Consider the following 13,853-nt stretch of genomic DNA (forward strand, 5'->3'; position numbering starts at 1 on the left):
CGTTTTTAACCATAAGATAATAATACTTATAATATACATATACATGAATGTATGTACGTATTAATGAATGTACCTCATTTATGGTTGAAAATTTACCTCCAAACTACGATACGCTCTACAGTTGTTATAATATTGAAAAGTGCTACAAAGCTGCTACAAGCATGACCAATTATCACAATACGACAATATTTCGATCTTAAACAGTTTATACGTTTGTTCATCTTTTCGTTAGTTCGTGATTGCTCGTGATTTTTTCCACAGAAACAGAATTCACATTTACAAATTTTGCGATTGATAATTATTTTGTTCCGGAAAATTCTGGAAACTACATAGTCTCGTTGAGAAACTGAACGTTACTGTCACATTACATAATCATTTGGGTGAACATATTATAGCTTTATCACGAGATTCTTGCAACTGGAGAAAAATTTATACCATTAGTTTTTCAACGTTATGAAAATTTGAATTTTAAAGAAAGGAATTATATTCTTGATTCATTTTCGTCGGGAAGGGATCTGAAATTTAGGGACCACGTTGTTCGGTTGGACCCGGGTATTATAAGCAAATTCGCATAATATTGTATTTTTACGCGGTACATTATGATGAATGTTTTCTAACTAAAACTAGTCACTTACATTATATATGATTATAGAACTACGTATGCATTCAGAGAAGGAAATGTATCAAATTTGTATTCCATATATATGAATATATATTATATGTATGATATTGTTATATGTTACATTATGATAATATTGATAAAATAATATAAATTACGTACATATATATTAACACGTATAATATTTATAAGTAATGTGAGATATTTTTGTGTCTACAAAAGCCAGTAATGATACAAAAAGAAGAAAAATGTGTCTTCATGTTACAATATGAATGAATATATCGTCTTTGATCAATACAATTCGTGTCTTGATAGGTTGTAAATATGTATATTGTTATGTTATAACGAATATATATGCATATATTCATTAAAAACTGATTTTCATTACTTCTCAATGTTGTTATTACTTCTGATTTTTGTTAAGTTCAGTCATTCTAAGTACTACATACAAGCGGTTATAAGATGGGCTCAGTTTCGGTTACCTGAAATGACATACAGCACGATTTTGGGAGAATCAACAAAGACAGTCAACACCGCAAGCAAAGTGAGCCAGTAATTCACTAACAATTCGGTACTTTTCTTGATGCTACTTTCTGTTTTGGGAGATGCGTTTGGTTCGGTTTCTGGAGAAACAAACATGCGTACATGTGAACGTTGTGGTTAACCCCTTCAGTCAAGCAATTCAGTTTCTTATAGACTACTGAAATAGGGCATGTGAATATATTATTCACAAAGAGTGACTGGGCAAGTAAGAAGAAATAGAAGAAATCATGAAAAATATGAAGAAACACGGCAGATGAACCAACCGTGAGCTTAATCAGCTGCTGATTGATTAACCGTTGAAAGAAAATTTCATGTGAATTCATTCCAATCCTGAATCGGCGTACTTCTGAAGAAAATGAAAACTGTGCACAGTAAACACTCAATGCGAGCATCAGATTATGAGTGACAGCCAAAAGACTGAAAATTTCGTTCGAATCGTCTCTGCTGTTGGTCCTACGTTCTTTTTAGTATGTTTTCTGAGTTCCTAAGGGACCTATAAGCTAAAAAAACAGACCGAGAATGATTCGAAAGCTATTCCGAAAAAATTTCGCGCTAAAAATCGATTGACCGTAATCTCAATACGCTGCAAGCAACACCTGCAAAGTTACAGCCGAAAAACTGCAGATTTTCATCGTCATTTCTCTCCTGCTGGTCCTACGCTATTTTTCATGTGTTTTCTGAGTTCCTGGGCGTCGAATTAGTCTAAAAAGCGTCATACGGATCGATTCCCAGACAAAAGATTTTTCGGCCAAAAAAAATCCAAGGCTAACCCCTTTGCATTTTTGGCGAAAATTTCGACGACTTTGAAAAGTGCTGCAATTAATTCTTTAGGGTACTATTCCGACGTGATTTTGCGAGAGGAATCGATTAATCGCAGTCCCGATACGCTGCGAGCAACACCTGCAAAGTTACAGCCGAAAAACTGCAGATTTTCATCGTCATTTCTCTCCTGCTGGTCCTACGCTATTTTTCATGTGTTTTCTGAGTTCCTGGGCGTCGAATTAGTCTAAAAAGCGTCATACGGATCGATTCCCAGACAAAAGATTTTTCGGCCAAAAAAAATCCAAGGCTAACCTCTTTGCATTTTTGGCGAAAATTTCGACGACTTTGAAAAGTGCTGCAATTAATTCTTTAGGGTACTATTCCGACGTGATTTTGCGAGAGGAATCGATTAATCGCAGTCCCGATACGCTGCGAGCAACACCTGCAAAGTTACAGCCGAAAAACTGCAGATTTTCATCGTCATTTCTCTCCTGCTGGTCCTACGCTATTTTTCATGTGTTTTCTGAGTTCCTGGGCGTCGAATTAGTCTAAAAAGCGTCATACGGATCGATTCCCAGACAAAAGATTTTTCGGCCAAAAAAAATCCAAGGCTAACCCCTTTGCATTTTTGGCGAAAATTTCGACGACTTTGAAAAGTGCTGCAATTAATTCTTTAGGGTACTATTCCGACGTGATTTTGCGAGAGAAATCGATTAATCGCAGTCTCGATACGCTGCGAGCAACACCTGCAAAGTTACAGCCGAAAAACTGCAGATTTTCATCGTCATTTCTCTCCTGCTGGTCCTACGCTATTTTTCATGTGTTTTCTGAGTTCCTGGGCGTCGAATTAGTCTAAAAAGCGTCATACGGATCGATTCCCAGACAAAAGATTTTTCGGCCAAAAAAAATCCAAGGCTAACCCCTTTGCATTTTTGGCGAAAATTTCGACGACTTTGAAAAGTGCTGCAATTAATTCTTTAGGGTACTATTCCGACGTGATTTTGCGAGAGGAATCGATTAATCGCAGTCCCGATACGCTGCGAGCAACACCTGCAAAGTTACAGCCGAAAAACTGCAGATTTTCATCGTCATTTCTCTCCTGCTGGTCCTACGCTATTTTTCATGTGTTTTCTGAGTTCCTGGGCGTCGAATTAGTCTAAAAAGCGTCATACGGATCGATTCCCAGACAAAAGATTTTTCGGCCAAAAAAAATCCAAGGCTAACCCCTTTGCATTTTTGGCGAAAATTTCGACGACTTTGAAAAGTGCTGCAATTAATTCTTTAGGGTACTATTCCGACGTGATTTTGCGAGAGGAATCGATTAATCGCAGTCCCGATACGCTGCGAGCAACACCTGCAAAGTTACAGCCGAAAAACTGCAGATTTTCATCGTCATTTCTCTCCTGCTGGTCCTACGCTATTTTTCATGTGTTTTCTGAGTTCCTGGGCGTCGAATTAGTCTAAAAAGCGTCATACGGATCGATTCCCAGACAAAAGATTTTTCGGCCAAAAAAAATCCAAGGCTAACCCCTTTGCATTTTTGGCGAAAATTTCGACGACTTTGAAAAGTGCTGCAATTAATTCTTTAGGGTACTATTCCGACGTGATTTTGCGAGAGGAATCGATTAATCGCAGTCCCGATACGCTGCGAGCAACACCTGCAAAGTTACAGCCGAAAAACTGCAGATTTTCATCGTCATTTCTCTCCTGCTGGTCCTACGCTATTTTTCATGTGTTTTCTGAGTTCCTGGGCGTCGAATTAGTCTAAAAAGCGTCATACGGATCGATTCCCAGACAAAAGATTTTTCGGCCAAAAAAAATCCAAGGCTAACCCCTTTGCATTTTTGGCGAAAATTTCGACGACTTTGAAAAGTGCTGCAATTAATTCTTTAGGGTACTATTCCGACGTGATTTTGCGAGAGGAATCGATTAATCGCAGTCCCGATACGCTGCGAGCAACACCTGCAAAGTTACAGCCGAAAAACTGCAGATTTTCATCGTCATTTCTCTCCTGCTGGTCCTACGCTATTTTTCATGTGTTTTCTGAGTTCCTGGGCGTCGAATTAGTCTAAAAAGCGTCATACGGATCGATTCCCAGACAAAAGATTTTTCGGCCAAAAAAAATCCAAGGCTAACCCCTTTGCATTTTTGGCGAAAATTTCGACGACTTTGAAAAGTGCTGCAATTAATTCTTTAGGGTACTATTCCGACGTGATTTTGCGAGAGAAATCGATTAATCGCAGTCTCGATACGCTGCGAGCAACACCTGCAAAGTTACAGCCGAAAAACTGCAGATTTTCATCGTCATTTCTCTCCTGCTGGTCCTACGCTATTTTTCATGTGTTTTCTGAGTTCCTGGGCGTCGAATTAGTCTAAAAAGCGTCATACGGATCGATTCCCAGACAAAAGATTTTTCGGCCAAAAAAAATCCAAGGCTAACCCCTTTGCATTTTTGGCGAAAATTTCGACGACTTTGAAAAGTGCTGCAATTAATTCTTTAGGGTACCATTCCGACGTGATTTTGCGAGAGGAATCGATTAATCGCAGTCCCGATACGCTGCGAGCAACACCTGCAAAGTTACAGCCGAAAAACTGCAGATTTTCATCGTCATTTCTCTCCTGCTGGTCCTACGCTATTTTTCATGTGTTTTCTGAGTTCCTGGGCGTCGAATTAGTCTAAAAAGCGTCATACGGATCGATTCCCAGACAAAAGATTTTTCGGCCAAAAAAAATCCAAGGCTAACCCCTTTGCATTTTTGGCGAAAATTTCGACGACTTTGAAAAGTGCTGCAATTAATTCTTTAGGGTACTATTCCGACGTGATTTTGCGAGAGAAATCGATTAATCGCAGTCTCGATACGCTGCGAGCAACACCTGCAAAGTTACAGCCGAAAAACTGCAGATTTTCATCGTCATTTCTCTCCTGCTGGTCCTACGCTATTTTTCATGTGTTTTCTGAGTTCCTGGGCGTCGAATTAGTCTAAAAAGCGTCATACGGATCGATTCCCAGACAAAAGATTTTTCGGCCAAAAAAAATCCAAGGCTAACCCCTTTGCATTTTTGGCGAAAATTTCGACGACTTTGAAAAGTGCTGCAATTAATTCTTTAGGGTACCATTCCGACGTGATTTTGCGAGAGGAATCGATTAATCGCAGTCCCGATACGCTGCGAGCAACACCTGCAAAGTTACAGCCGAAAAACTGCAGATTTTCATCGTCATTTCTCTCCTGCTGGTCCTACGCTATTTTTCATGTGTTTTCTGAGTTCCTGGGCGTCGAATTAGTCTAAAAAGCGTCATACGGATCGATTCCCAGACAAAAGATTTTTCGGCCAAAAAAAATCCAAGGCTAACCCCTTTGCATTTTTGGCGAAAATTTCGACGACTTTGAAAAGTGCTGCAATTAATTCTTTAGGGTACTATTCCGACGTGATTTTGCGAGAGGAATCGATTAATCGCAGTCCCGATACGCTGCGAGCAACACCTGCAAAGTTACAGCCGAAAAACTGCAGATTTTCATCGTCATTTCTCTCCTGCTGGTCCTACGCTATTTTTCATGTGTTTTCTGAGTTCCTGGGCGTCGAATTAGTCTAAAAAGCGTCATACGGATCGATTCCCAGACAAAAGATTTTTCGGCCAAAAAAAATCCAAGGCTAACCCCTTTGCATTTTTGGCGAAAATTTCGACGACTTTGAAAAGTGCTGCAATTAATTCTTTAGGGTACTATTCCGACGTGATTTTGCGAGAGGAATCGATTAATCGCAGTCCCGATACGCTGCGAGCAACACCTGCAAAGTTACAGCCGAAAAACTGCAGATTTTCATCGTCATTTCTCTCCTGCTGGTCCTACGCTATTTTTCATGTGTTTTCTGAGTTCCTGGGCGTCGAATTAGTCTAAAAAGCGTCATACGGATCGATTCCCAGACAAAAGATTTTTCGGCCAAAAAAAATCCAAGGCTAACCCCTTTGCATTTTTGGCGAAAATTTCGACGACTTTGAAAAGTGCTGCAATTAATTCTTTAGGGTACTATTCCGACGTGATTTTGCGAGAGGAATCGATTAATCGCAGTCCCGATACGCTGCGAGCAACACCTGCAAAGTTACAGCCGAAAAACTGCAGATTTTCATCGTCATTTCTCTCCTGCTGGTCCTACGCTATTTTTCATGTGTTTTCTGAGTTCCTGGGCGTCGAATTAGTCTAAAAAGCGTCATACGGATCGATTCCCAGACAAAAGATTTTTCGGCCAAAAAAAATCCAAGGCTAACCCCTTTGCATTTTTGGCGAAAATTTCGACGACTTTGAAAAGTGCTGCAATTAATTCTTTAGGGTACTATTCCGACGTGATTTTGCGAGAGGAATCGATTAATCGCAGTCCCGATACGCTGCGAGCAACACCTGCAAAGTTACAGCCGAAAAACTGCAGATTTTCATCGTCATTTCTCTCCTGCTGGTCCTACGCTATTTTTCATGTGTTTTCTGAGTTCCTGGGCGTCGAATTAGTCTAAAAAGCGTCATACGGATCGATTCCCAGACAAAAGATTTTTCGGCCAAAAAAAATCCAAGGCTAACCCCTTTGCATTTTTGGCGAAAATTTCGACGACTTTGAAAAGTGCTGCAATTAATTCTTTAGGGTACTATTCCGACGTGATTTTGCGAGAGGAATCGATTAATCGCAGTCCCGATACGCTGCGAGCAACACCTGCAAAGTTACAGCCGAAAAACTGCAGATTTTCATCGTCATTTCTCTCCTGCTGGTCCTACGCTATTTTTCATGTGTTTTCTGAGTTCCTGGGCGTCGAATTAGTCTAAAAAGCGTCATACGGATCGATTCCCAGACAAAAGATTTTTCGGCCAAAAAAAATCCAAGGCTAACCCCTTTGCATTTTTGGCGAAAATTTCGACGACTTTGAAAAGTGCTGCAATTAATTCTTTAGGGTACTATTCCGACGTGATTTTGCGAGAGGAATCGATTAATCGCAGTCCCGATACGCTGCGAGCAACACCTGCAAAGTTACAGCCGAAAAACTGCAGATTTTCATCGTCATTTCTCTCCTGCTGGTCCTACGCTATTTTTCATGTGTTTTCTGAGTTCCTGGGCGTCGAATTAGTCTAAAAAGCGTCATACGGATCGATTCCCAGACAAAAGATTTTTCGGCCAAAAAAAATCCAAGGCTAACCCCTTTGCATTTTTGGCGAAAATTTCGACGACTTTGAAAAGTGCTGCAATTAATTCTTTAGGGTACTATTCCGACGTGATTTTGCGAGAGGAATCGATTAATCGCAGTCCCGATACGCTGCGAGCAACACCTGCAAAGTTACAGCCGAAAAACTGCAGATTTTCATCGTCATTTCTCTCCTGCTGGTCCTACGCTATTTTTCATGTGTTTTCTGAGTTCCTGGGCGTCGAATTAGTCTAAAAAGCGTCATACGGATCGATTCCCAGACAAAAGATTTTTCGGCCAAAAAAAATCCAAGGCTAACCCCTTTGCATTTTTGGCGAAAATTTCGACGACTTTGAAAAGTGCTGCAATTAATTCTTTAGGGTACCATTCCGACGTGATTTTGCGAGAGGAATCGATTAATCGCAGTCCCGATACGCTGCGAGCAACACCTGCAAAGTTACAGCCGAAAAACTGCAGATTTTCATCGTCATTTCTCTCCTGCTGGTCCTACGCTATTTTTCATGTGTTTTCTGAGTTCCTGGGCGTCGAATTAGTCTAAAAAGCGTCATACGGATCGATTCCCAGACAAAAGATTTTTCGGCCAAAAAAAATCCAAGGCTAACCCCTTTGCATTTTTGGCGAAAATTTCGACGACTTTGAAAAGTGCTGCAATTAATTCTTTAGGGTACTATTCCGACGTGATTTTGCGAGAGGAATCGATTAATCGCAGTCCCGATACGCTGCGAGCAACACCTGCAAAGTTACAGCCGAAAAACTGCAGATTTTCATCGTCATTTCTCTCCTGCTGGTCCTACGCTATTTTTCATGTGTTTTCTGAGTTCCTGGGCGTCGAATTAGTCTAAAAAGCGTCATACGGATCGATTCCCAGACAAAAGATTTTTCGGCCAAAAAAAATCCAAGGCTAACCCCTTTGCATTTTTGGCGAAAATTTCGACGACTTTGAAAAGTGCTGCAATTAATTCTTTAGGGTACTATTCCGACGTGATTTTGCGAGAGGAATCGATTAATCGCAGTCCCGATACGCTGCGAGCAACACCTGCAAAGTTACAGCCGAAAAACTGCAGATTTTCATCGTCATTTCTCTCCTGCTGGTCCTACGCTATTTTTCATGTGTTTTCTGAGTTCCTGGGCGTCGAATTAGTCTAAAAAGCGTCATACGGATCGATTCCCAGACAAAAGATTTTTCGGCCAAAAAAAATCCAAGGCTAACCCCTTTGCATTTTTGGCGAAAATTTCGACGACTTTGAAAAGTGCTGCAATTAATTCTTTAGGGTACTATTCCGACGTGATTTTGCGAGAGGAATCGATTAATCGCAGTCCCGATACGCTGCGAGCAACACCTGCAAAGTTACAGCCGAAAAACTGCAGATTTTCATCGTCATTTCTCTCCTGCTGGTCCTACGCTATTTTTCATGTGTTTTCTGAGTTCCTGGGCGTCGAATTAGTCTAAAAAGCGTCATACGGATCGATTCCCAGACAAAAGATTTTTCGGCCAAAAAAAATCCAAGGCTAACCCCTTTGCATTTTTGGCGAAAATTTCGACGACTTTGAAAAGTGCTGCAATTAATTCTTTAGGGTACTATTCCGACGTGATTTTGCGAGAGGAATCGATTAATCGCAGTCCCGATACGCTGCGAGCAACACCTGCAAAGTTACAGCCGAAAAACTGCAGATTTTCATCGTCATTTCTCTCCTGCTGGTCCTACGCTATTTTTCATGTGTTTTCTGAGTTCCTGGGCGTCGAATTAGTCTAAAAAGCGTCATACGGATCGATTCCCAGACAAAAGATTTTTCGGCCAAAAAAAATCCAAGGCTAACCCCTTTGCATTTTTGGCGAAAATTTCGACGACTTTGAAAAGTGCTGCAATTAATTCTTTAGGGTACTATTCCGACGTGATTTTGCGAGAGGAATCGATTAATCGCAGTCCCGATACGCTGCGAGCAACACCTGCAAAGTTACAGCCGAAAAACTGCAGATTTTCATCGTCATTTCTCTCCTGCTGGTCCTACGCTATTTTTCATGTGTTTTCTGAGTTCCTGGGCGTCGAATTAGTCTAAAAAGCGTCATACGGATCGATTCCCAGACAAAAGATTTTTCGGCCAAAAAAAATCCAAGGCTAACCCCTTTGCATTTTTGGCGAAAATTTCGACGACTTTGAAAAGTGCTGCAATTAATTCTTTAGGGTACTCTTCCGACGTGATTTTGCGAGAGGAATCGATTAATCGCAGTCCCGATACGCTGCGAGCAACACCTGCAAAGTTACAGCCGAAAAACTGCAGATTTTCATCGTCATTTCTCTCCTGCTGGTCCTACGCTATTTTTCATGTGTTTTCTGAGTTCCTGGGCGTCGAATTAGTCTAAAAAGCGTCATACGGATCGATTCCCAGACAAAAGATTTTTCGGCCAAAAAAAATCCAAGGCTAACCCCTTTGCATTTTTGGCGAAAATTTCGACGACTTTGAAAAGTGCTGCAATTAATTCTTTAGGGTACTATTCCGACGTGATTTTGCGAGAGAAATCGATTAATCGCAGTCTCGATACGCTGCGAGCAACACCTGCAAAGTTACAGCCGAAAAACTGCAGATTTTCATCGTCATTTCTCTCCTGCTGGTCCTACGCTATTTTTCATGTGTTTTCTGAGTTCCTGGGCGTCGAATTAGTCTAAAAAGCGTCATACGGATCGATTCCCAGACAAAAGATTTTTCGGCCAAAAAAAATCCAAGGCTAACCCCTTTGCATTTTTGGCGAAAATTTCGACGACTTTGAAAAGTGCTGCAATTAATTCTTTAGGGTACTATTCCGACGTGATTTTGCGAGAGGAATCGATTAATCGCAGTCCCGATACGCTGCGAGCAACACCTGCAAAGTTACAGCCGAAAAACTGCAGATTTTCATCGTCATTTCTCTCCTGCTGGTCCTACGCTATTTTTCATGTGTTTTCTGAGTTCCTGGGCGTCGAATTAGTCTAAAAAGCGTCATACGGATCGATTCCCAGACAAAAGATTTTTCGGCCAAAAAAAATCCAAGGCTAACCCCTTTGCATTTTTGGCGAAAATTTCGACGACTTTGAAAAGTGCTGCAATTAATTCTTTAGGGTACTATTCCGACGTGATTTTGCGAGAGGAATCGATTAATCGCAGTCCCGATACGCTGCGAGCAACACCTGCAAAGTTACAGCCGAAAAACTGCAGATTTTCATCGTCATTTCTCTCCTGCTGGTCCTACGCTATTTTTCATGTGTTTTCTGAGTTCCTGGGCGTCGAATTAGTCTAAAAAGCGTCATACGGATCGATTCCCAGACAAAAGATTTTTCGGCCAAAAAAAATCCAAGGCTAACCCCTTTGCATTTTTGGCGAAAATTTCGACGACTTTGAAAAGTGCTGCAATTAATTCTTTAGGGTACTATTCCGACGTGATTTTGCGAGAGGAATCGATTAATCGCAGTCCCGATACGCTGCGAGCAACACCTGCAAAGTTACAGCCGAAAAACTGCAGATTTTCATCGTCATTTCTCTCCTGCTGGTCCTACGCTATTTTTCATGTGTTTTCTGAGTTCCTGGGCGTCGAATTAGTCTAAAAAGCGTCATACGGATCGATTCCCAGACAAAAGATTTTTCGGCCAAAAAAAATACAAGGCTAACCCCTTTGCATTTTTGGCGAAAATTTCGACGACTTTGAAAAGTGCTGCAGTTAATTCTTTAGGGTACTATTCCGACGTGATTTTGCGAGAGGAATCGATTAGTCGCAGTCCCGATACGCTGCGAGCAACACCTGCAAAGTTACAGCCGAAAAACTGCAGATTTTCATCGTCATTTCTCTCCTGCTGGTCCTACGCTATTTTTCATGTGTTTTCTGAGTTCCTGGGCGTCGAATTAGTCTAAAAAGCGTCATACGGATCGATTCCCAGACAAAAGATTTTTCGGCCAAAAAAAATCCAAGGCTAACCCCTTTGCATTTTTGGCGAAAATTTCGACGACTTTGAAAAGTGCTGCAATTAATTCTTGAGGGTACTATTCCGACGTGATTTTGCGAGAGGAATCGATTAATCGCAGTCCCGATACGCTGCGAGCAACACCTGCAAAGTTACAGCCGAAAAACTGCAGATTTTCATCGTCATTTCTCTCCTGCTGGTCCAACGCTATTTTTCATGTGTTTTCTGAGTTCCTGGGCGTCGAATTAGTCTAAAAAGCGTCATACGGATCGATTCCCAGACAAAAGATTTTTCGGCCAAAAAAAATCCAAGGCTAACCCCTTTGCATTTTTGGCGAAAATTTCGACGACTTTGAAAAGTGCTGCAATTAATTCTTGAGGGTACTATTCCGACGTGATTTTGCGAGAGGAATCGATTAATCGCAGTCCCGATACGCTGCGAGCAACACCTGCAAAGTTACAGCCGAAAAACTGCAGATTTTCATCGTCATTTCTCTCCTGCTGGTCCTACGCTATTTTTCATGTGTTTTCTGAGTTCCTGGGCGTCGAATTAGTCTAAAAAGCGTCATACGGATCGATTCCCAGACAAAAGATTTTTCGGCCAAAAAAAATCCAAGGCTAACCCCTTTGCATTTTTGGCGAAAATTTCGACGACTTTGAAAAGTGCTGCAATTAATTCTTGAGGGTACTATTCCGACGTGATTTTGCGAGAGGAATCGATTAATCGCAGTCCCGATACGCTGCGAGCAACACCTGCAAAGTTACAGCCGAAAAACTGCAGATTTTCATCGTCATTTCTCTCCTGCTGGTCCAACGCTATTTTTCATGTGTTTTCTGAGTTCCTGGGCGTCGAATTAGTCTAAAAAGCGTCATACGGATCGATTCCCAGACAAAAGATTTTTCGGCCAAAAAAAATCCAAGGCTAACCCCTTTGCATTTTTGGCGAAAATTTCGACGACTTTGAAAAGTGCTGCAATTAATTCTTGAGGGTACTATTCCGACGTGATTTTGCGAGAGGAATCGATTAATCGCAGTCCCGATACGCTGCGAGCAACACCTGCAAAGTTACAGCCGAAAAACTGCAGATTTTCATCGTCATTTCTCTCCTGCTGGTCCTACGCTATTTTTCATGTGTTTTCTGAGTTCCTGGGCGTCGAATTAGTCTAAAAAGCGTCATACGGATCGATTCCCAGACAAAAGATTTTTCGGCCAAAAAAAATCCAAGGCTAACCCCTTTGCATTTTTGGCGAAAATTTCGACGACTTTGAAAAGTGCTGCAATTAATTCTTGAGGGTACTATTCCGACGTGATTTTGCGAGAGGAATCGATTAATCGCAGTCCCGATACGCTGCGAGCAACACCTGCAAAGTTACAGCCGAAAAACTGCAGATTTTCATCGTCATTTCTCTCCTGCTGGTCCTACGCTATTTTTCATGTGTTTTCTGAGTTCCTGGGCGTCGAATTAGTCTAAAAAGCGTCATACGGATCGATTCCCAGACAAAAGATTTTTCGGCCAAAAAAAATCCAAGGCTAACCCCTTTGCATTTTTGGCGAAAATTTCGACGACTTTGAAAAGTGCTGCAATTAATTCTTTAGGGTACTATTCCGACGTGATTTTGCGAGAGGAATCGATTAATCGCAGTCCCGATACGCTGCGAGCAACACCTGCAAAGTTACAGCCGAAAAACTGCAGATTTTCATCGTCATTTCTCTCCTGCTGGTCCTACGCTATTTTTCATGTGTTTTCTGAGTTCCTGGGCGTCGAATTAGTCTAAAAAGCGTCATACGGATCGATTCCCAGACAAAAGATTTTTCGGCCAAAAAAAATCCAAGGCTAACCCCTTTGCATTTTTGGCGAAAATTTCGACGACTTTGAAAAGTGCTGCAATTAATTCTTTAGGGTACTATTCCGACGTGATTTTGCGAGAGAAATCGATTAATCGCAGTCCCGATACGCTGCGAGCAACACCTGCAAAGTTACAGCCGAAAAACTGCAGATTTTCATCGTCATTTCTCTCCTGCTGGTCCTACGCTATTTTTCATGTGTTTTCTGAGTTCCTGGGCGTCGAATTAGTCTAAAAAGCGTCATACGGATCGATTCCCAGACAAAAGATTTTTCGGCCAAAAAAAATCCAAGGCTAACCCCTTTGCATTTTTGGCGAAAATTTCGACGACTTTGAAAAGTGCTGCAATTAATTCTTTAGGGTACTATTCCGACGTGATTTTGCGAGAGGAATCGATTAATCGCAGTCCCGATACGCTGCGAGCAACACCTAAAAGTTACAGCCGAAAAACTGCAGATTTTCATCGTCATTTCTCTCCTGCTGGTCCTACGCTATTTTTCATGTGTTTTCTGAGTTCCTGGGCGTCGAATTAGTCTAAAAAGCGTCATACGGATCGATTCCCAGACAAAAGATTTTTCGGCCAAAAAAAATCCAAGGCTAACCCCTTTGCATTTTTGGCGAAAATTTCGACGACTTTGAAGAGTGCTGCAATTAATTCTTTAGGGTACTATTCCGACGTGATTTTGCGAGAGGAATCGATTAGTCGCAGTCCCGATACGCCGCGAGCAACACCTGCAAAGTTACAGCCGAAAAACTGCAGATTTTCATCGTCATTTCTCTCCTGCTGGTCCTACGCTATTTTTCATGTGTTTTCTGAGTTCCTGGGCGTCGAATTAGTCTAAAAAGCGTCATACGGATCGATTCCCAGACAAAAGATTTTTCGGCCAAAAAAAATCCAAGGCTAACCCCTTTGCATTTTTGGCGAAAATTTCGACGACTTTGAAAAGTGCTGCAATTAATTCTTGAGGGTAC

The sequence above is a fragment of the Diprion similis genome, chromosome 14, assembly GCF_021155765.1.
Source record: "Diprion similis isolate iyDipSimi1 chromosome 14, iyDipSimi1.1, whole genome shotgun sequence".
NCBI lineage: Eukaryota > Metazoa > Arthropoda > Insecta > Hymenoptera > Diprionidae > Diprion > Diprion similis.